The sequence below is a fragment of the Monodelphis domestica genome, chromosome 2 (genome assembly GCF_027887165.1).
Source record: "Monodelphis domestica isolate mMonDom1 chromosome 2, mMonDom1.pri, whole genome shotgun sequence".
Lineage (NCBI taxonomy): Eukaryota > Metazoa > Chordata > Mammalia > Didelphimorphia > Didelphidae > Monodelphis > Monodelphis domestica.
In genome coordinates, this window is record NC_077228.1 from 243,160,960 (window position 1) to 243,183,182 (window position 22,223).

Genomic DNA, 22,223 nt, shown 5'->3' on the forward strand with positions numbered 1-22,223 from the left:
AGATCTGACAGGTATACTAATCTATGTTCACCTAATTTATTTATGATTTCACGCTTTATATTTAAGTCATTTGCCCATTTTGAATTTATTTTGGAATAGGGTGTAAGATGTTGACCTAAATCTTATTTTCCCCATACTATTTTCCAATTTTCCCAGCAGTTTTTGTCAAAGTTCTTGTCCCAGAAGCTGGGGTCTTTGGGTTTATCATATACTATCTTACTAAGGTCATTTACCCCTAGTCTATTCCATTGATCCATCCTTCTGTCTCTTAGCCAGTACCACATTGTTTTGATGACCACTGCTTTATAGTACAGTTTTAAGATCTGGTACTGCTAGGCCCCTATCCTTCACTTTTTTCCCCATTAGTTCCCTTGATATTCTTGATCTTTTGTTCATCCAGATGAACTTTGTTATAATTTTTTCTAATTCTATAAAAAAGTTTTTTTTGTTAGTTTGATAGGTATGGTGCTGAGTAAGTAGATTAATTTGGGTAGGATTGCCATTTTTATTATATTAGCTCATCCTCATTAATCAGAATTCTTAAGCTCTTCAAAGTAGTTTTTCTTTACAATGTTGTGACTATTATGATTGGTCACAATTCCAAAAGACCAAAAATGAAGTATGTTATTTGCCTTCTAACAGAAATATTTGATGCAAGTAATACATACATTTTTTGAACATAGCCAATGAAAGCATTTGTTTTGTTGCAAGGGTTCTGTTTGTCATTTATTTTTTAATGGATAAAAATTAGAAAGAAGAAAAAATAATTTTTTATTAATTGAAAACAATTATTGCACTCTATTGAGTGAGAAATACAGATCTAAATAACTGGAGAAATATGAATGCTCTTAGATAGGCTGTACCTGTTGTAGAGGGCTGGAGAGTAACCCTTCGTCCCGGGACGGTGCCCTTTCAAGAATGACAGACTCCAGTGGAAACCCTTTAAAAATAGAGATTTATTTAGGTTGAATGGTCAGGAGGCAGCATGTAGGACCAGCTGCCTCTCTGAACAGCAAAAAGTTCAGGATTTTTATAACCTAAAGAGATGGGGTCTCAGTGACTTGGAAGGGAAGGATGGGGGGAGGGGGAGGTGAACAATGGAAACAAACAAGTGGGGCAAATGGAAGAATAGGTAACAGAATGGGTGTGCCTTTGGGTCTGGGGGCTTACACATAAATGACATCCCAATCATAAAGTTGGGTAAGTTATCCATCTTGAGAAACCTAGGAATGTTTGAGTGCTGAGAGCTCAGGGCCTGCCTTGCTCATGGCTTAGGGGGTTCCCAGTCAGGTGTGGCAGCAAAGGCCTAAATGAGTGATGGAAGACAGCTATGTGTGTCAGCCTGGGGCCAAGCTTTGCATAGAACTGCTTCCCCTCGACCCAGGGTTGGTTTATTTTTATACCCCAAGGACTGCATGCTTTTTGGCACACAACTACATTATTCAACATACATGTTCAAATGCAGATATTGGATAAGTGATACATTAACTTTTAACAAATCGTCTGATTAACATTCTGTGAAGACAATCAACAAACATTGTGGCCAAGTTGACAGATCAAAGGGGTAATAGAAACACAATTCAGTTTTAATATTAAACTAATCATTTTTCAGAGTTTCATGGGGAGTTCCCAAGATGGATTTCAGTTGGTAAATCAAGTCACTGAGGCATGACGTGCTAACCTCTTCCTAGGGTGATTGATTCCCCTACTGTCTTAGGAGAATTTGTTCTGTACATAGGAGTGGGGAATTCTAATTTGTTAGAAGTTATATGCCTAAGCAAAAGTTAACCCATGATAGTCTTTTAGGTTTGATTTTGTAAGTATGATCTTTTGGTGGTATTTGGGGGGGATAATGTGCAAGTATTTTGGTCTCATATTTATTTTTCCTGAAGCTAGGGAGAGAACAAGAATCATAGCAATTCCAATAGTAAAGGATGTTAGTGAGAGAAGTCACATAAAGGGGAGCTAAGTGGGTGTCTCTGTCCTTCCAAGGAACCATTTTGTGATTTCCTGGCTTCCACGAGTGACCGTACCAAGACATTGTGGCCTGACAGCCCCTAGCATTTGAGATCATAAGTGACGTTTGAGATATAAGGATCATAAAAGTGGGTAAATTATCTGGAGGAACCTAATGTTCTCAAACACAAGCTTTCCCCTCATGCTTGGACCCTTATCTTAAGACTAGCGTAAATACCTCCAAAGCTTAGAGGTAGAGGATCCTATGTTTGTTCAGCTACTAGTCCTGCAAGGTGAATTCCTCACGTAATCTTTGACCTGTGATATCTCCAGGAATTTGGAGTGTACTGGGAGACCCTGGTGTCCACTACATACCTATATAATATAACTGGCTATATTTCCAAAATTAATCTACTTATTCTGTTCCATGCCAATTACACTGCCAAAGGATTACCTTGAGGAGCTGAGGTGGATTTGGGGTGACAGAATTGATCTAGAGGAACCAAAGGTTAAGAATCTCATAGGAAATAAGAAGAGAAAAATGGTAAGGAAGGTACCCCGGCAATACCTAATTTTAAACTATATTAAAAATAGTAGCAGTAATCCTCAGAATATTTCAGTACTAGTTAAGAAATAAATAAATAAATCATAGTTAAGATTAGAAAGAAATTATCTGGGGAAAAAACTTAGAAATAAATACCTCTGATAAGAATTGCATTTCAATGTTATATATGTAGATACATATACATAAATTTATATATTTACATGTTTATATTTAAATTATATGTGTGTATGTGTGTAAAAATGTATCAGGGGCAGTTAGATGGATAGAGTGCTTGCTCTTCTTCCTTAGTTCACATCTGGCCTCAGACACTTAATAGCTGTTTGACCTTAAGCAAGTCACTTAAAATGACAAACCACTCCAGTATCTGTGCCAAGAAAACCTCAAAGAGGGTCATAAAGAGTAGAACTGTACTGAAACAACTGAACAACAAAAGTAAATATGTATCCTAGAAATGAAATGTAAACCTCAAAATTCCTTAGACTTATAAATGTTGGAATTTTCACCATTGGGATATTTCATACTTGGAAAATTTCTTACTGATAGTCTATTGGAATGGGAACCCCATTGGCATGGGAGGTTCCTTCTCTTCCCTTCTTAAGATTACTTTAGGACAGAAACCCTTTGCTGAACAATGGAAAGGACTTTGACCTATGCTTAAGCATAGAACAGGAATTTCTTTGAGTCTTGATTGATTTTAGAATTGATACAATGGAGATACTTGGAATAAATCTCCACCCTATTCAGTCCTAATAGGATTGAGTAAGGGCTGCAGCCTAGATCAAAATTTAATTATTCCAATCTCTACCCTACTCAAGTTAACAGGATTTAGAAAGGGCTGTAGCAAAGGAGTAAAGATTTAATCATTTGAAAATATGACCTTCAACAGACATGTGCAAAAGCCAGAAACCTCTGGGCGGTCCTGGGTTAAGCTAGAGTCTCCATTGGCACAGGAAAATTGATGAACAGGGATTGGTAGATGGGAGAACTGAGGGGAGGGACTTGGATGGTTTCCTTAAAGATAGGGGGTCTGCAGACTCCAGGGGAGGTGGAGAGTTGGTCGGTGTGATTCCTGTGGGCTCTGAGAAGGCTTGCTCTGAAGGAAGCTGAAGGTGGGGGCCTCTGAGACTGTTTCTCCATTTTGGTCACGTGAGTAATAGGGACTGATCTCTTTTCTTTGCCCCAGCTATCTAAGGGCTTGGGCCTTTTGGCCCAGCCTAAACAGAAGGGGTATTTAAGCCTATTCCCTTCTCTCCCTTTTTCTCTCTCTCTATCTCTAATTCCTTTCTTACTCCTATTGTAATTAAACTCCAAAAAAGGCTGACGGCTGACTTGAGTTTTTCATTTAGGAATTACATAGCTGATTCCTTGGCGACCTTAAATTAATATATATCAGTCTTTTAAAGTGATTCCCTTGTTACAGAAAGCTTATCAAAGGAACTTACTAAGATCCTTACCACTGTTTTCCTTCTAATTTTAAGTGCATTGGTTTTGCAAAAACTTAAAAAAAAATTTTTTTAATTAATTGATTTAGTCAATTTAGAACATTATTCCTTGGTTACAATAATCACATTATTTCCCTCTCTACCCTCCGTCCACCCTTCCCGCAGCCGATGCACAATTTCATTGGGTATTACTTGTGTCCTTGATCAAAGCCAATTTCCATGTTGTTGGTATTTGCATTAGGATGTTCAGTTAGAGTCTACATCCCCAGCCATATCCCCTCAAACCCATGCATCCAAGCAGTTGTTTTTCTTCTGTGTTTCTACTCCCACAGTTTTCCCTCTGAATGTGGATAGTGGTTTTTCTCATAGATTCCTCCAAGTTGTTCAGGATCACTGCATTGCCACTAATGGAGAAGTCCATTACATACGATTGTACCACAGTGCTATCAGTCACTATGTACAATGTTCTCTTGGTTCTGCTCCTCTCACTCTGCATCACTTCCTGGAGGTTGTTCCAGTTCCCATGGAATTCCTCCACTTCATTATTCCTTTGAGCATAATAGTATTCCATCACCAACATATAGCACAATTTGTTCAGCTATTCCCCAATTGAAGGGCATCCCCTCATTTTCCAATTTTTTTTTTGCCACCACAAAGAGTGCAGCTATGAATATTTTTGTACATGTCTTTTTCTTTATTATTTCTTTGGGGTACAAACCCAGCAGTGCTATGGCTGGATCAAAGGTCAAACAGTCTTTTAATGCCCTTTGGTCATAGTTCCAGATTGCCCTCCAGAATGGTTGGACCAATTCACAACTCCAACAGCAATGCATTAAAGTCCCACCTTTGCCACATCCCCTTCAGCATTCATTGCTTCCCTTTGCTGTCATGTTAGCCAATCTGCTAGGTGTGAGATGATACCTCAGAGTTGTTTTGATTGTGCAAAAACTTAAAAAAAAAATTATACACACACAGAGTACATCAGTTCTTTCTCTGAAAATGACATGCTACTAAGTCCATGCTCCAAAGAGTTCAAAGTAGGAGGAAAGGAACAATATATTAAAAAATATTTGTAGCAGTTCTTTTAGTTGTGGCAAAAAGATGGAAATTGAAGGGGTGCCCATCAACTGGGGAATGGATATTTATATGGTATATGAATGAAATATTATTGTGCCATAATGGATTACAAAAGAATGAGTTCAAGGCATGAACTTATACAGAGTGAAATGGGCAGAACCCAGAGAATGAGTACAATACCATTGAAAATACAAACAACTTTGGAAGACTTAGGAACTCTGATCAATGTGATGGCTAACATAGGATCAATGATGAAGCATGCTACTCATTTTTTGACCTGATGTAATTGATATACAGAACAATGCATACTTTCGTGATTATGGCCAATGTAGAAATTTGTTTTGCTTAACTGTGCATATTCTTAACAAAGTTTCTGTTTTTCCTTTTTTTCCTTTCAGTTTTTTGGGATAGGCAAAATTGGGAGGGAAGGCTAAGGTTAGCAGTTCTCACCACCCCAAGAGGAAAAAAGAACAGAAAGAAGGCCTGATGTCCAATTTAATTCTTTATTATTTACTTTGTATACCTTTGCTTTGTTATGATATCTGGCATTTTATTTTGTCTTTGGATTGCATTTAACAATATTTTAGGTGGACTTTTTGTTTGTTTGTTTTTTCATTGTTCAGTTAATTCAAAGATTCTAATTGTTTCTCTTTGAGCTTTACTAATTTGTCATTTTTTGCTTATCTAAATTTTTTTCCCAGTCACCTTTGCTCTTTGTTTCATTTTCTGTCACTTCAAACAATCAACCTTATGGCCTGAGAATTTTTTTTCCATTGATTCCATTTATTCAAATGGCCTGTTTTCTCCAGTCTGTTGACATTTTTATTAGTTTCTCATGTTCTATTTTTACTTCTCTTATTACAGATGTCAGACTTTTCTGACATATCATTCTTTAATGATATTAGATCCTACTTGTTTTCTCTAAAGTGTTATTATTTAATTTCATGCACCTTGTGTGCATGTGTGCTCATTTCTGGAGCTCTTAATTGACATTAATTTGATTTTTATTGTTTCTTCTCATGAAGGTGTTTTCCCCCATACTGTTTTCTAATTTCTTTTCCCTATGCTTTCCATTATATAAGTAGTTACTCTCTGGATTTTTGTTGTTGTTGTTTCTCTTCTTTTCTTTCCTTCCCATTATTCTACTTATTGACTTTATTTGGGGATGTTTTATTTATTCATGCAGGTAACAGGTTATGAGCTTACTCTTCCATTTCACTGGAATTCTCATCCTTTAAAAAATCCCATTTTTTCTTTTCTCATATATTTGTACTGCTTGTTCCAGATCTAAAAACTCTCCCCTCTCCCCTACCTTTTTGTATTTCCTAAAAATATTAGTAGAACCAATTTGGTACATATAAGGACCTGTTTTCTCATATCCATAAACCAAAGCATTTCTATTATCCCTTCTGTCAATGTAGAAATCTAGAAGTCCCCAGTTTATTTAGTTGGGAGGTAGAAACCCCAGGTTTTGACCTTTTCACAGGAGAGTTTTCCCCTTGAGGGAAGGTCCCACTTCACCAGACAATAGACATCCACTTCAGGTGGGAGGTAGACCCCATCCAAAGTCAAGTAACTCTTTTTGTCTCCAGAAACCTTTCCCAGTATATCACACCTTCCTTTCTAGGATCGAACTCAGGACTTTCAAGATATGTTACCTACTGTGCCAAAGCTGAAGTGGATGCCTATTGTCTGGTGAAGTGGGACCTTCCCTCAAGGGGAAAACTCTCCTGTGAAAAGGTCAAAACCTGGGGTTTCTACCTCCCAACTAAATAAACTGGGGACTTCTAGATTTCCACGCTGATACTTCAAAACTGAATCCTTGTTTTTTTATTCTTTTGCCTTTCCTTATAGTAAGACTTAACAGACTATGTGTGGAAAGGCAAGATGATACAGAGCATAGAATACAAATTAAGGTAAGTCAATTAAAATATCTGAAGCACAGTTTCTTCATCTGTAAAATGGGGATAATAATGCAGGTAGTCCCTACCTCACAAAGTTGTTGCAAATTCCAAATCATATAATACATATAAAAAACCTTGCAAGTTTAAAAACTCTGATACTAACTGTTATGGGCAGGAAGGATACCTTGGGGGTTCAGGAAGAATGCCTTTTGCAAGCATGCAATGACTCCAAAACTTAGCTTAAAAACAAAAAAGAGATTTATTAATTTAGAAAGTAATGTTGGGAGTGGCCAGGAGAATAGCAAGGTAGAACAGCAAGATGGGGAGCAGTTCCTTGGGAGGACAGCATGAAAGGAAAGGCTGTTCCCCCAGATGACATCAGTTCTGGGGATTTTATATTTTTCACAACAGTTAGTCACTCAGGCATGAGGTGGGATGATCATAATGCGGTCTGCCTGGGGACATAAAGATTTTTAGTTTTAGGGGACAAACAGATGTCTAATAGGATCGAGGTGTGGTCTGAAGGTGCATCTTTCTGTCCATCTAGAGGACAATCAAAGGAAGATAGTCATCTCAGGACCCTAGAGGGGTCATTGGGTGTTTTTAGGCTCAGAGTCAGGAAAAACAAGGGAGTTCCCCTGATAATAGTTTTCCTGGGTTTCTGGGGTACAGTGCCCATGTCACTAACAGCAGTTATTAAAAGAAGATATAATAGTAGTTATCAGTGGAATTTTATCTTTTCTCCACATCTTTCTTACTGGACTTTACAACATTATAGTAGAATAGTCAGGGAGATAAAGATATGAAAATAGCTATCCTAAGAGTTCTCTAGGCTAAATTTTACCATTTTCTTCAACAATGAGAATAGTGAAAAACCTTAAATCCACATGGTTTCAAGGTTCTTCACTATTCTCATTGCTTTTCTCTAGATAGTGTTCAGCTTATTTGTCTTTCCTAAAATATGGTTCACAGAACTAAACATATTATTTCAGATGAGGTCTAACTAAAGAAGACTATCTCCTCCTTATTAAAGGAAGTGATTACTCTCCTAATTCAGACCAGGATCTCAATAGCTTTTCGCACTTTAATATCTTACTTACTATTGATTTATATTGAGTTTGCATACCACTAAAACCTTCAGATATTTTTCAGAAAAACTTCTTTCTAACTATGTTTCTATTATATTGTGCTGGGGAAGTCAGTTTCTTTATCTAAAATATAAGACTTAATAACCCTTCTCAAATTCCAACTTAAAAGTCCAGCCCCATTTTCTATCCTGCGAAGACATTTTTTGAATCCGGATTCTGTCATCCATTATGTTAGCTATGCCTTCCAGATTTGTTTGTACAAATTTGACAAGATGTACTGCCTTAAAAGGCAATATTTTCTAGCCATGTAGTTGGTAAAAATTTGCAGATATGTAAGGCCATATAGAGTTTCCCTGGGGAATTTATAAGTTGAAGTTGAACCCTTAATGTCAGTTCACTAGATCTGGCCATTCAACTAGATGTGAATCTATCTAATTAAAGTATCGTCTAAGTCCATATTTTTTCATCTTTAAGAATAGCATCAAATACTTCAATTAAACACTTGCCTAAAATTTAAGTAAACTATGTACACAACATTCTCATCTACCAGTTTAGTAGCCCTATAAAAAATGAAATAAGATTAGGCTCAGATGAACTGTTGTTGATGAAATCATGCTAGTTCTATGTAGTCATCACTTTCTTTTCCAGATGTTCACTAATCATTCCTTTAATAATATGTTCTAAAGTTTTCCAAGGAATCAAAGTCAAGCTTCCTGATCTATAATTTGAAGACTCCATATCTTCTTTTTTAGAGAATGAGATAACATTTGCCACTGTACTGTTCTAATGACACTGATTCAGCAATCACATACACTATTTCTTTCACTAAAAGAGTAGAAATCAAAGGATAATCAGTTTTGTAACTCTTTCTATTTACAGCCAGATGTCTAAATCTGTTTTATAGGTGTAAAACAAATAAGTAGTTAACACTTGAAGAGGATATTTGTTATTTCTCTAAGATATTTGTGTTCTAATAGTAAATGTGTTTTTCACTTAAGGCCCAAAGTATTACAATAAGATTTAGTCATCCCATAAAGGTATGGAATACTTACTATGCACATTAGTCTCATTGTATACAAAAGAAAAGAAGATGTGGACTCATTTAAGGAAGGAGATGGCAAACACAAGAAAGAATTTGAGAATAAAGTGGCATATAACAAATTTAGCAGTAGGAATGCTAGGAATGTCAAATCTGGAGAAGAAAAAGCTTGAGGAAGAGATGGGGAATAAGATAATCTTTTCAAAAAGTATTTGAAAAAATGTCATATAGAAGACTTTTCTAGTTTGGTCTCAAGAAGACAAAGAAATGAACAATGGATAGAGATTGCAGAGGCTTTTACATGAGGATTAGAGAATAATGTATAACTACTTGACTTCTGCAACGCAGGAAATACTTAAAGATCATTTGTGTCTATAGGCATTCTCCTTGGGATATAGTAGTGACTTCTAAGGACTTGCTTTTGCGAATTTTCACTTGTCACTTAGAGACAGACTCTTAAAATAGGATTAAAAAGCCCATCCTTCTCCAACACAGCTCAGCAGCAAGAACTAGAAAGAGAAATCCCATTCAAAATCACCTTAGACAAAATAAAATACCTAGGAATCTACCTCCCAAGACAAACACAGGAACTATATGAACACAACTACAAGACACTCGCCACACAACTAAAACTAGACTTGAGCAAATGGAAAAACATTAACTGCTCATGGATAGGACGAGCCAATATAATAAAAAAGACCATCCTACCCAAACTTATTTATCTATTTAGTGCCATACCCATTGAACTACCAAAATACTTCTTCACTGATTTAGAAAAAACCATAACAAAGTTCATTTGAAAGAACAAAAGATCAAGGATATCCAGGGAAATAATGAAAAAAAACACATATGATGGGGGCCTTGCAGTCCCTGACCTTAAACTATATTACAAAGCAGCAGTCATCAAAACAATTTGGTACTGGCTAAGAAACAAAAAGGAAGATCAGTGGAATAGACTGGGGGAAAGCGACCTCAGCAAGACGGTATACGATAAACCCAAAGATCCCAGCTTTTGGGACAAAAATCCACTATTCGATAAAAACTGCTGGGAAAATTGGAAGACAGTGTGGGAGAGACTAGGAATAGATCAACACCTCACACCCTACACCAAGATAAATTCAAAATGGGTGAGTGACTTAAACATAAAGAAGGAAACCATAAGTAAATTGGGTAAACACAGAATAGTATACATGTCAGACCTTTGGGAAGGGAAAGACTTTAAAACCAAGCAAGACATAGAAAGAATCACAAAATGTAAAATAAATAATTTTGACTACATCAAACTAAAAAGCTTTTGTACAAACAAAACTAATGTAACTAAAATCAGAAGGGAAACAACAATTTGGGAAAAAATCTTCATAGAAACCTCTGACAAAGGTTTAATTACTCATATTTATAAAGAGCTAAATCAATTATACAAAAAATCAAGCCATTCTCCAATTGATAAATGGGCAAGGGACATGGATAGGCAGTTCTCAGATAAAGAAATCAAAACTATTAACAAGCACATGAAGAAGTGTTCTAAATCTCTTATAATCAGAGAGATGCAAATCAAAACAACTCTGAGGTATCACCTCACACCTAGCAGATTGGCTAACATAACAGCAAAGGAAAGTAATGAATGCTGGAGGGGATGTGGCAAAGTAGGGACATTAATTCATTGCTGGTGGAGTTGTGAATTGATCCAACCATTCTGGAGGGCAATTTGGAACAATGCCCAAAGGGCGACAAAAGAATATCTACCCTTTGATCCAGCCATAGCACTGCTGGGTCTGTACCCCAAAGAGACAATGGACAAAAAGACTTGTACAAAAATATTCATAGCTGCGCTCTTTGTGGTGGCCAAAAACTGGAAAACGAGGGGATGCCCATCGATTGGGGAATGGCTGAACAAACTGGTATATGTTGGTGATGGAATACTACTGTGCTAAAAGGAATAATAAAGTGGAGGAGTTCCATGGAGACTGGAACAACCTCCAGGAAGTGATGCAGAGCGAGAGGAGCAGAACCAGGAGAACATTGTACACAGAAACTAATACACTGTGGTATAATCTAACGTAATGGACTTCTCCATTAATGGCAGTGTAATGTCCCTGAACAATTTGCAGGGATCCAGGAGAAAAAAACACTATTCATAAGCAAAGGATAAACTATGGGAGTGGAAACACCGAGGAAAAGCAACTGCCTGAATACAGCGGTTGAGGGGACATGACAGAGGAGAGACTCTAAATGAACACTCTAATGCAAATATTATCAACAAAGCAATGGGTTCAAATCAAGAAAACATCTAATGCCCAGTGGATTTACGCGTCGGCTATGGGGGGTGGGGGGGAGGAAAAGAAAATGATCTATGTCTTTAACAAATAATGCTTGGAAATGATCAAATAAAATATATTAAAAAAGAAAAAGAAAAAAAAAGCCCATCCTTACCACTAAACTATATGGAGGCTGAAAATGGACAACATAAATTTCTGAGATCTCTCCAGTGATTCTATGACTTCTATGATTCTATGATTTACAATTCTCTAATACTTCCTGTTTTAGAGAAATGTTGCATTTGGACACAAGGTGGCAGAAACCCTCTAGAAATGATCCTCTGCTATGCATTTATTCCATAATTGCTAGTCAGTGGAAAGGGAAGAAAAAAGGGAAGAGAGGGAGATGGAGAGAAATGTAGTGAAGTGCTCAGACCACTCTAACCACTCTAACCTTGAACACTTCTTAACCATGTGGTGTTAAGTGACCAGAGATGCCAAAACACACAGAAACTCTAGAAAAATAGCCATGAAAATCTAAAGATTCCATTGTGACAGGGAAGGAGGATGACCTCAATAGACATAGTGGTATAAATAAGATGATGCCAGTGTTTAACCTTTTAGGTAATCTGAAAACTAACGATGAGGCAACTTCTGGACCTTATACACCAAATTATCAGACTGATAAGCAAGAGGGGTGCTAATAGATTTTTATATTCCCAGATTTTACTATCCTGTGGGTAGGCTATAATGTGAAATTGATTATTGAGATTCAAGGAAAGGGAAAAAAATCAGTGTTGTGTAATAATGTTATGGGGTTCAGATGTGTACCCCTGGGGTTTGGGAAGGATACCTTTTGCAAGAATGCAAGACTCCAAAACTTAGCTTAAAAACAAAAAGAGATATTTATTAATTTAGAGATTAATGTTGAGAGTGGCCAGGAGGATAGCAAGGTGGAACAGCAAGATGGGGAGCAGTGTCTGGGAAGACAGCATGAGTGGAAAGGCTGTTCCCCCAGATGACTGGGGATTTTATACTTTTTACAAGAGTGTTAGTCACTCAGGTATTAGGTGAGGTGGGGTGATCATCTGCCTTAATTGAAGTTTGGATCTTGAGCTTTGAATAGCTCAAAGCTCTCCTGAATTTTCCCCAGAATCTGGGGTAAAGAAATTCATCTGTAAAATATTGTTACTCAAGTGTTTATAGATGTTATAGTTAATGTGCACTTTGCAAAAGGATATTCTTTAACAGAAACATCACATACCAGCTCTGCAAACAACTCAGGAATCCGATTTCCTAAAGGGATATATTCCTGTCAGAAGATAATTTCTGAAGAAGTCTGTTGGCTAAGATAACCAAATGCAAATGTGTAATGCCAATTGTTATTGTATTAATTTTCCTTGTTTCTATCTCCCTAGTTTTGGTTTCTAAACTTCTATCTTAGGGGCTGACTCTCCCCTTGTGACCTGTCTGCCCATCAGGGGAAGCAGTCGCTGGACATCTTTCAAATCTCCAAGCAGATTCCTAGCTAGCTACCTAGGACCCAGACATTCACTGAGGACATGTTCCCTAAGACCCTGTGCCCACAGCTTTTCCATCCCGGCTATCTTAACCCCTTCTCCTTTAGGCTTTAACTACCTGGCCATAACTATTTCTTTCCTCAAATTTTGGGTCTTCTCCTGTTTTAAATCATGCATACCCAGCCAGCCGGACATATAATTCTCTGATTCAGCTTGGGGAAGCATTAGACAAAGTGGGTCCCTCTAACTGTTGGGTCTGTTTGAAGCACCCCCAAAGTAGAGAGAACCCCAGGCCTCTAGACCAAGGTCTCAGTGCCTCTGAGGTGTATCCAAGACCCGAGGCTTTAAGGAGATTAGCAACCACTCCAGTTTTGGCTACTCCCCCGTGGTGGGATATGTGGACCTTGTATTTGTAACCTTGTCATCTCTCTAGTTGCTTCTAGGATAAAAGCACCCATGGGAGTCACCCAGATGCCAGATGCCACCATAACCTCGACAAACATCCCAGCCTGATGCTCTGGACATGGCCTTCAGTCAATACCTGTCTCTCCTAATGTTAGGCAGGGAGATCTCTACGCCCATTCTTAGCTGTGAAGAAGTTACAGAAGATAGACCATCGTCCCTTTTCCATTACATATTAGGAGAGGTGGGAGATGACATGGGCACTGTACCCCCAGAAACTCAGGAACTGTTATTAGGGAAAGTCCCTTGCCCTTGCATCCTTGTGACTCTTAACCGAGCAACACCCAATGACCCCACCCAGGGTCCTGAGAAGTTTACCCTCTTTGGTCCTCTAGATGTAAGGTGGACAAAGAAATGAATCTTTATGCCTCCAGACAGACCCCAGTCAGATGACCACCCCACTCCACCAAATGCCTGAGGGACTAACACTCTCCAAGTCATGCCTACACCAGGACATAGCATCTAAAGAGTATATAAACCCCAGAACTGATGTCATCTGGGAGACAGCCTTTCCATCCATGTTGTCCCCATGGAGGAACAGTCTTTCCTTTCATGCTGATATCTTTTTTGTTTTTAAGCTAAGTTTTGGAGTCTTGCATTCTTGCAAAAGGTATCCTTCCTGAACCCCAGGGGTATCCTTCCTGCCCATAACACTGCTTTTGATGGATAGTGCCTGTGGGACCAAGGGCTTCCAGCAGGAGGTGTACCCAAGAGAGCCCACCTAGCCCCATATGAGTAATTCTTCTTCACTGCCAATGCCAAATGCCCAGGACCTCCTGCCCTGTGGATCCTACAAGATTGAGGAAAATAGAGGAGAAAAAACACTTATTGGAGGCCTGATCACTTAGACTATTGTCCAAGCTTTAGCACTAACTCTTTGTGAAATCTTAGACCAAACATTTAATCTCTTTAGATCTCAGTTTCCTCATCTGTAAGATGGGAGTTTGTAAGTAAGATGGTTTCTAAGATCCCTTCCAGCTCTCAAATTCTATTCTGGCTGCCACTGAAGAGTGCGTATAATTTGAATTTGAGCAACATCTGATTCACTTAGAAGAAATTGAATGAGTCAGAGATGGGAAAAGATGGAAAGAAGCCCTTCCCTTTCCTTGTTTGTCTATAAATTAATTATTCATGTATTCGTTCAACTAACATGTATTGAGTGCACACTATATGCCCTCTGATGCCTCTTATGGGAACTGTGAAAGTAGTTTGATCTTGATTTTTATAGTCTGTTTCTTCCATAGAGATCATTAGAGAAGCTTCTTGGAACTACTTAGAAACACAAAATATGGGCCTCCAAGCTGGTACAGCTTGCCAGTGAGGTCATTCAGATGATAGAATCATATACTTCCCATAGCTACTTGCATATTCTCTACTTCTTTCATTTTGGACACTATTAACATAAAAACAAAATTTAAAGAACAGGCTATTAGTGACATGGGCACTGTACCCCAGAAACCCAGGTGAACTATTATCAGGGAAACTCCCTTGCCCTTGCATCCTTGTGACTCTTAACCTAGAAACACCCAATGATTGGGCTCCTGAGATGTTTACCATCTTTCGTCCTCTAGATTTAAGATGGGCAAAAAGATAAATCTTTATGCCTCCAGGCAGGCCCCAGTCAGATGACCACCTCACCCCACCAAGTGCCTGAGAGACTAACACTGTAGGTCATATCCACATCAGGACATAGCATCTAAAGAGTATATAATCCCCAGAACTGATGTCGTCTGGGGGCAGCCTTTTCATCCATGCTGTCCCCATGGGGGAACAGCCTTTCCTTCCATGCTGTCCTCCCAAGGAACTGCTCCCCATCTTGCTGTTCCACCTTTCTATCCTCCTGGCCATTCTCAACATTACTTTCTAAATTAATAAATCTTTTGTTTTGGAGTCTTGCATGCTTGCAAAAGGTATCCTTCCTGAACCCCAAGGGTATCCTTTGAGTCTATAACATTAGTACCTGAGGAGAATCTAAGAGAAAAGAGAAAAGAAACATTGAGGACAGACTCCCCAGGAGGTTTTTGACCTGGCAAAAATTCCAACTCCATGAAATGCATTAACTCCAACTCTAAAGTAAATAATAGATTATATTTTTAGAGCAGACAGAGACAGGGACTTTGGGGATCCTTACATTTCACAAATGGGATAAAAGGGTCCAAAAGGTTGTGAAAAGAAACTTAAAAAAAATCCTTACCTTCTCTCTTTGAATTGATACTAAATATCATTTCCAAGACAGAAGAGTGATAAGGGATAGGCAACTGGGGTGAATTGATTTGCCCAGGAAGTATGTGATGCCACATTTAAACCCAGGACCTCTCATCATAGATGGCTGAGTCACTTAGCTGCCCCTAAATTCATTTCTGAATGTGGCATAGCTTTCATTCTTTATTAGATCTGATGGCTTTCAAAGTTTGACAGGGACTCTGCTCTTGGACTCCTAGCATTCCCCTGACCTTTTGAAGCTCAAACCATCATAGCCCAATCTATTTTACCTCATATATTCCTTTACTGCCGGTAGAAAAGAATAGATATCATAGGGTTTGAACAACAGCCAGACCAGATGTGTATGGATTCATATCAACCTGGGTGGGGAGGGAGAGTGGGCCATTAGTTCTCTTTCTATCTTGAGATTTACAGACATTATTGACTTCTTGTCAAATGTAGCCATTCAAGAAGGAGATTGAATTGCTCTTGTGCAAGCCTTTTGTATATAAACCCAATTCTGGCTCATCAGCCATTCAAAAATGCATTGAGGTAAACTGATTGGAAACAGTAATCAAAATGGCTGGTTCCTGTAGGGCTTCCCACAAGGTAGACCACTCCCTGAAAAGACTGGGATTAACTGGAAAATACTCCCTCACTCTTAAGTGAAAAACTAAACTGATTTGATTTGGTTTGAGAGACCAGCCTCAAGGGAAGGAGTTTTTTAATTATGGCAGTGTGGAGGAGCTGAGATCTTTGGCCACAAAGCAATTTGGGGGGTCACCAAGAGACAGAATGATTAACAGTAAAGAGCTTTTCCCCCATTTGTTGAGAATGACTGTAAGTGGTGTTAACTTGGAAATAATACAGAACTATTAAATAGTCAGAAAAACTAAGTCTTTAATCAGGATAGGGATAAGTTCAGGATTGAATTCTCTACTCAGTCTGGAGCCACAATTTTACAGGGTATAAACCCTTGACTCTGGGGATGTTTTCCCTGGGAATGTCACCACGCTAGAAGATCACTCCCAGGAACAAAAGAATTTGGGGAACCTATATTCCATTTGGGGGAAAACCAGGGGCAGGGAAAGATGACTGACATTCCTATAGCTGACATGGGCACTGTACCCCCAGAAACCCAGGAACTATTATCAGGGAAGCTCCCTTGCCTTTGTATCCTTGTGAGTCTTAACCTAGAAACACCCAATGACCCCACCTAGGGTCCTGAGATGTTTACCCTCTTTTGTCCTCTAGATTTAAGGTGGACAAAGAAATGAATCGTTATGCCTCCAGGCAGGCCCCAGTCAGATCAAATGCCTGAAGGACTAACACTCTTCAAGTCACGCCCACACCAGGACATAGCATCTAAAGAGTATATAAACCCCAGAACTGATGTCCTCTGGGGGACAGCCTCTTCATCCATACTGTCCCCATTTCCTTTCATGCTGTCCTCCCAAGGAACTGCTCCCCATCTTGCTGTTCCACCTTGCTATCCTCCTGGCCACTCTCAACATTACTTTCTAAATTAATAAATCTCTTTTTTGTTTTTAAGCTAAGTTTTGGGGTCTTGCATGCTTGCAAAGGGTATCCTTCCCGCACCCCAAGGTTATCCTTCCTGCCCATAACATTTTGACGCCCAACGTGTTTGGCTCTCCTGAAAGCTACTCCTGTACCCTGGATCATCCATGAGGACATGGCTTTTCAGGTAGGAAGGAGCCTTTTCTTTGACTCCTGAAAGCCCCGTCTTTTGGGTGATATCTTTGTGGGAACACTTTCGTTCTCTCTCTCCCATCGGCCCCAGATCAGTCTGGCCCCTGGAGTTTGGGGTCTATCTGTCGGCTCCCCGTTATACTGGAAGACGGTTCTAAATTGTGTGGGAAGTCTTGCCGCCTCAGTGTTTAGCTGAGTGCTCCCCTCAGTGCTAGAACTGAGTGCTCTTGGTTAAGCAACTTGTGTGGACGCACAGTTGTTGACCCTCGTTGTGGAATTGGCCGTTTCCACATCTAAATGGGACAGAGACAGAGAGAACCCTGAGATTCCCCTTTGGGGTGTATACTTAAAAATTGGAAAAAAAAATTGGCACTAAACAGCTTAAAGAAAAAGCAACCAATTTCTTAATGCTGACTGGCCATGTTACATTTTTGACAAGCAAGAGGCATGGCCTATCCATGGCAAATCCTTTTTTTTTTTCCAGCCTGAGGTCAAGCCAGATAGGGACTAGCCAACCCAATTAAGACAAAGGGAGAAGCATGTTTGCAGGCCTCTCCTGTTGGGAAGAGATCAAGTCTAAGAAGCCTGAGAGAAAATTCAGTTGGATTTTTGTGTTTGTTTTCTCTCATGTTAAATAGCTGAGCAACATTAAAAAAAAAATTGATGAGGAATTTGACTATTTGTTGCCCTAAATTCTAACTCCAGGTGGCAATTGGACATATTTTATGGACAGAAGAATTAATAAATCTCTTTTTTGTTTTTAAGCTAAGTTTTGGAGTCTTGCATGCTTGCAAAAGGTATCTTTCCCAAACCCCAAGGGTATCCTTTCCTGCCCATAACATAGCTACAAAGAAAATGGGAGTGTTCAAATTACACTGACTGGATACTATCAAGCTTGGGAAAGGAATCATAGCTAGAGGCTAGAGTGTAAGAGAAGGGGCTGCTTACAATGGATACTAAATGGATACTGGTTCCTGCCCAGGTGTGCTTCTTTTGGGGAAAGGGTCTCTGATACAATAGGGGAGACTATCTAAAAGGAAGAGAGTCCTTAGCATATGCTTAGTCCCACCCAACTAGGATTGTCATTCCCCTGAGGGTCCCCCACTCAGTCTGAAACTGTTAGCTTGGGATTCCCTTCAGGGTGGATTTCCATGGGAAAAGGGAACACAAGCTTTGGGGTCTCAAACCTATAAGTTAGTCCTGAAACCTGGGATTCACCAGATCCCACTAGGCCACAAGTTTGGGGTTCCTAGATCCCATGTTCGCAATGGCATCTGAGGAGATTTTATACTTCACAGAATATATAAACTAGGAGTTTACTTTTGGTTTCAGGGTGAAGAAAATCTTCTGTAGGCATGTTTAATGAACCATTTAATACTGTGTTTTCATAGCTGTCCTCCCAAAGACAGAAGTAGAATGGAACTTTAAGATTCTTCCATACCCCATACATAACTAACTCCCCCCCCCCCCCCATTCCATTTGCCCCTTGAGACTTCTTCATTTATATCAGTTTGTTTTCTCAGTATGGCTCAGGAGAACCCATAAAGAGAAACTAGCTGTTCACCTGTTCCCCAGTCCCCAGAGAGAGGGAGAAAGAGGAGAGGACTAGCTGAAAAATCCATTCAATGGGACAATTCCTGTGTTGTAGCTTGTGCTTCATTCAGGATTCTGCATTCAATTCACTAGTTTGCCCTTCTCTCAGAGATCCCCAAATTCCTCATAGTAGTATGGGCACTGTACCCCCAGAAACCCAGGCAAACTATTATCAGGGAAACTCCCTTGCTCCCTTGCATCCTTGTGACTCCGAACCTAGAAACACCCAATGACCCCCCCTAAGGTCCTGAGATGTTTATCCTCCCTGATTGTCCTCTAGATTTCAGATGGACAAAGAGATGAATCTTTATGCCTCCAGGCAGACCCCAGTCAGATGACCACCTCACCCCACCAAATGCCTGAGGGTTTACCACTCTAAGTCACATCCACACCATGACATAGTGACATGGGCACTGTACCTCCAGCAATCCAGGCTATTATCAGGGAAACTCCTTTTCCTCTGCATCTTAGAAACACCCAATGACCCCCCTAGGGTCCTGAGATGTTTATCCTCCCTGATTGTCCCCTAGATTTAGGATGGACAAAGAGATGAATCTTTATGCCCCCAGGCAGACCCCAGTCAGATGACCACCCCACTCCATCAAATGCCTGAGGTTTACCACTCTAGAGTCATGTCCACACCATGACATAGCATCTGTTGTAAAGAGTATAAAAGCCCCAGAACTGATGTCATCTGGGGGACAGCCTTTCCATTCATGCTGTCTTCCCAGGAACTGTTCCCCATCTTGCTGTTCCACCTTGCTATCCTCCTGGCCATTCTCAACATTACTTTCTAAATTAATAAATTTTTCTTTGTTTTTAAGTTAAGTTTTGGGGTCTTTCATTCTTGCAAAAGGTATCCTTCCCAAACCCCAGGGATACTCATCTGAACCCCATAACAATAGTATCTGTTGTAAAGAGTATAAAATCACCAGAACTGATGTCATCTGGAGGACAGCTTTTCCATCCATGCTGTCCTCATGGGGAACAACCTTTCCATTCATGCTGTCCTCCCAGGAACTGCTCCCCATCTTGCTGTCCCACCTTGCTATCCTCCTGGCCATTCTCAACATTACTTTCTAAATTAATTTCTTTTTGTTTTTAAGCTTAATTTTGGAGTCTTGCATTCTTTCAAAAGGTATCCTTCCTGAACCCCATAACAATAGGATGCCCCAAAGATCTCATCCCCTCTCAACAAACTATCTCACAGCCTCATAAAAATAATCCTCTCCCACAAGAAGCTATTGAATTCCTTAAAAGTTTGTGAATGGGATTACATTAAGATATTTGTTGTCTTTACTTAGTTTCTCTTTAGGACTATTCACTTTTTCCTATAATATCTTTGTTTGTCAGACAATGTGATTTCCCCAGGTCTGCACCCTGGACACAGGGACTATTTTATATCACATTTTGACATGGGCATGGTATCCCCAAAAACTCAGGCAAACTATTATCAGGGAAATTCCTTTGCTCCCTTACACCCTCTGACTCCCAACCCAAAACATCTGACCCTGAGCTGATTATCCTCCTTTGATTGTCCCATTGATCCAAATCATGAGAATCACCCCTATGCCTTCAGGGAAAACTCCTCCCCAACCACTTGCCCCAGAGTCAAGTCTTCATTAACTATAAAAACGCCAGAACTGAGGCATTCTGGGAGGTTGCTCTACTCAAACTGCCTTGCTTGACAAAAATGCAACATTACTATTAAATCTTTCTTTCCTTTTATGTTAAGTTTGGAGTCTTGCATTCTTGCAAAAGGTATCCTTCCCGAAGGGGAAGTACAGGGGTACACATTTGAACCCCACAACAATTTGTTCTAAGAAAACCCCAATATCAGCCACTTCTTACTCTTGACATAAAGTCTTCTAAAGTATAATTGAAGAATATTTTCTCCTCACTTATCTGGCTTAGTGTGTGGAGAGGTAATTATGGGAAGTATGATGACTCTTTCCTCCCTGGGCACTCCAGAAGGAAAGCATTAGCAAATACTCTAATTGCTTGGAAAGAGCCTTAATGTCCTATTAAGGAAAGACAGCAGCTGAGACTGATTTACCTTTCATTTCCTATATTAATGCCAACTGAAGCAGATGCCCTTATGAAAGGAAATGTGGTATAGTAGAAAGAATACTTAATTTGGAACTAAACAATCTAATGGGTAAGCCACTTTTGAGCTATGTAACTTTAAATGTCACTTAATCTCACCACAACTCATTTTTCATATTTTGTGTTTATTATAAACCTGGTTTGTTTTTTGTTTTGGATCTGTATAAGAGCCCCTCTCTACCAAAGCCGATCAATAACTATTCTACAACTTGCTATAATGCCAGAAATGTGACAATCTACAATAAAACAACTGAGGCAAATCTCTGAGCCAATAACTATTTATTAGAGGGACTTGCCCCACCACCCAACAAATTGGATCCCAGTCCTTCCTCTTAGTCTGAGACCCCGACCTTCTCCAGAGCAGAACTTTAGTGCCTAGCTCCTTCCTTATATGCATGGTCAGTCCAGGTATCAGCACATTATCTTATTGATGGGCTCCAAACTCTTAGTATATCCTGTAGTCACATTTCTACCAAACAATGAGGTAGGCACATGACAATCAGCCTGTCTACAACCCCATCCTCAAGACCCTCACTGAGCATTGGGTCTTGGACACCCTGCAATGGATCCTAAATTGATATGATTTGGTATTAGATGAAACCTCTAGTCCAGTCCTGCCTGTGATGGGTCATGAGGTGGACATGATACAGAGTGGAAGGACTTTTAATATATCTTAATATATCTCTTAAGATATTAGGACTTTTCACTGAAGCTTGTGACATCTGGGTAGAGGCCCCCTTCAAGGTGTCAACATGGAATCTAGGGACCCCAAACTTGTGGCTTAGTGGGATCTGATGAACCTCAGGTTTCAGGACTAGCTTATAGGTTGGAGACCCCAAAGTTTGTACTTGTTCCCTGTTCCCATGGAAATCCAACCTGAAGGGAATCCCAGGCTAACAGTTTCAGACTGGGTGGGGGACTCTCAGGTGAATGACAATTCTAGTTGGGTGGAACTAAGCATATGCTAAGGACCCTCTTGGTCTTCCCTATTATATCAGAGACCCTTCCCAAGGAGACCCACACCTAGGCAGCAACCACCCTTTAGTATCTATTGTAAGCAACCCCTTCTCTTACACCCTAGCCTCTAGCTATCATTCCTTTCCCAAGCTAGATTGCATCCTGTCAGTGTAGTTTGAACACTCCCATTTTCTTTGTAGCTATAGTAATGTCAATTATCTTTCCTTGCCCCTAGATTCTCCAAATTCTCTTGTTCCTTGGAATTGTCCAATTTAACAAGGGTTCCCAGGTTTCCCAGGGGTCAGTGTCCAGAGCAGCCAGAGTTCAATCCTATGTGTGTGGCACGT

At 39.6% G+C, this 22,223-nt stretch overlaps 1 protein-coding gene across 7 annotated transcripts in view; it reads left to right on the forward strand.

Annotated features, from left to right (window-relative positions):
• ADPRM (ADP-ribose/CDP-alcohol diphosphatase, manganese dependent) overlaps positions 1-22,223 on the forward strand; it is a 68,315-nt gene that overhangs the window by 40,034 nt on the left and 6,058 nt on the right. For all 7 annotated transcript variants that reach the window (XR_462306.2, XR_462305.2, XR_008916457.1 and 4 more), the window contains one exon: positions 6,895-6,956. The gene's annotated coding sequence lies outside the window, so the exon portion shown is untranslated. The remainder of the gene's footprint in view (positions 1-6,894; positions 6,957-22,223) is intronic.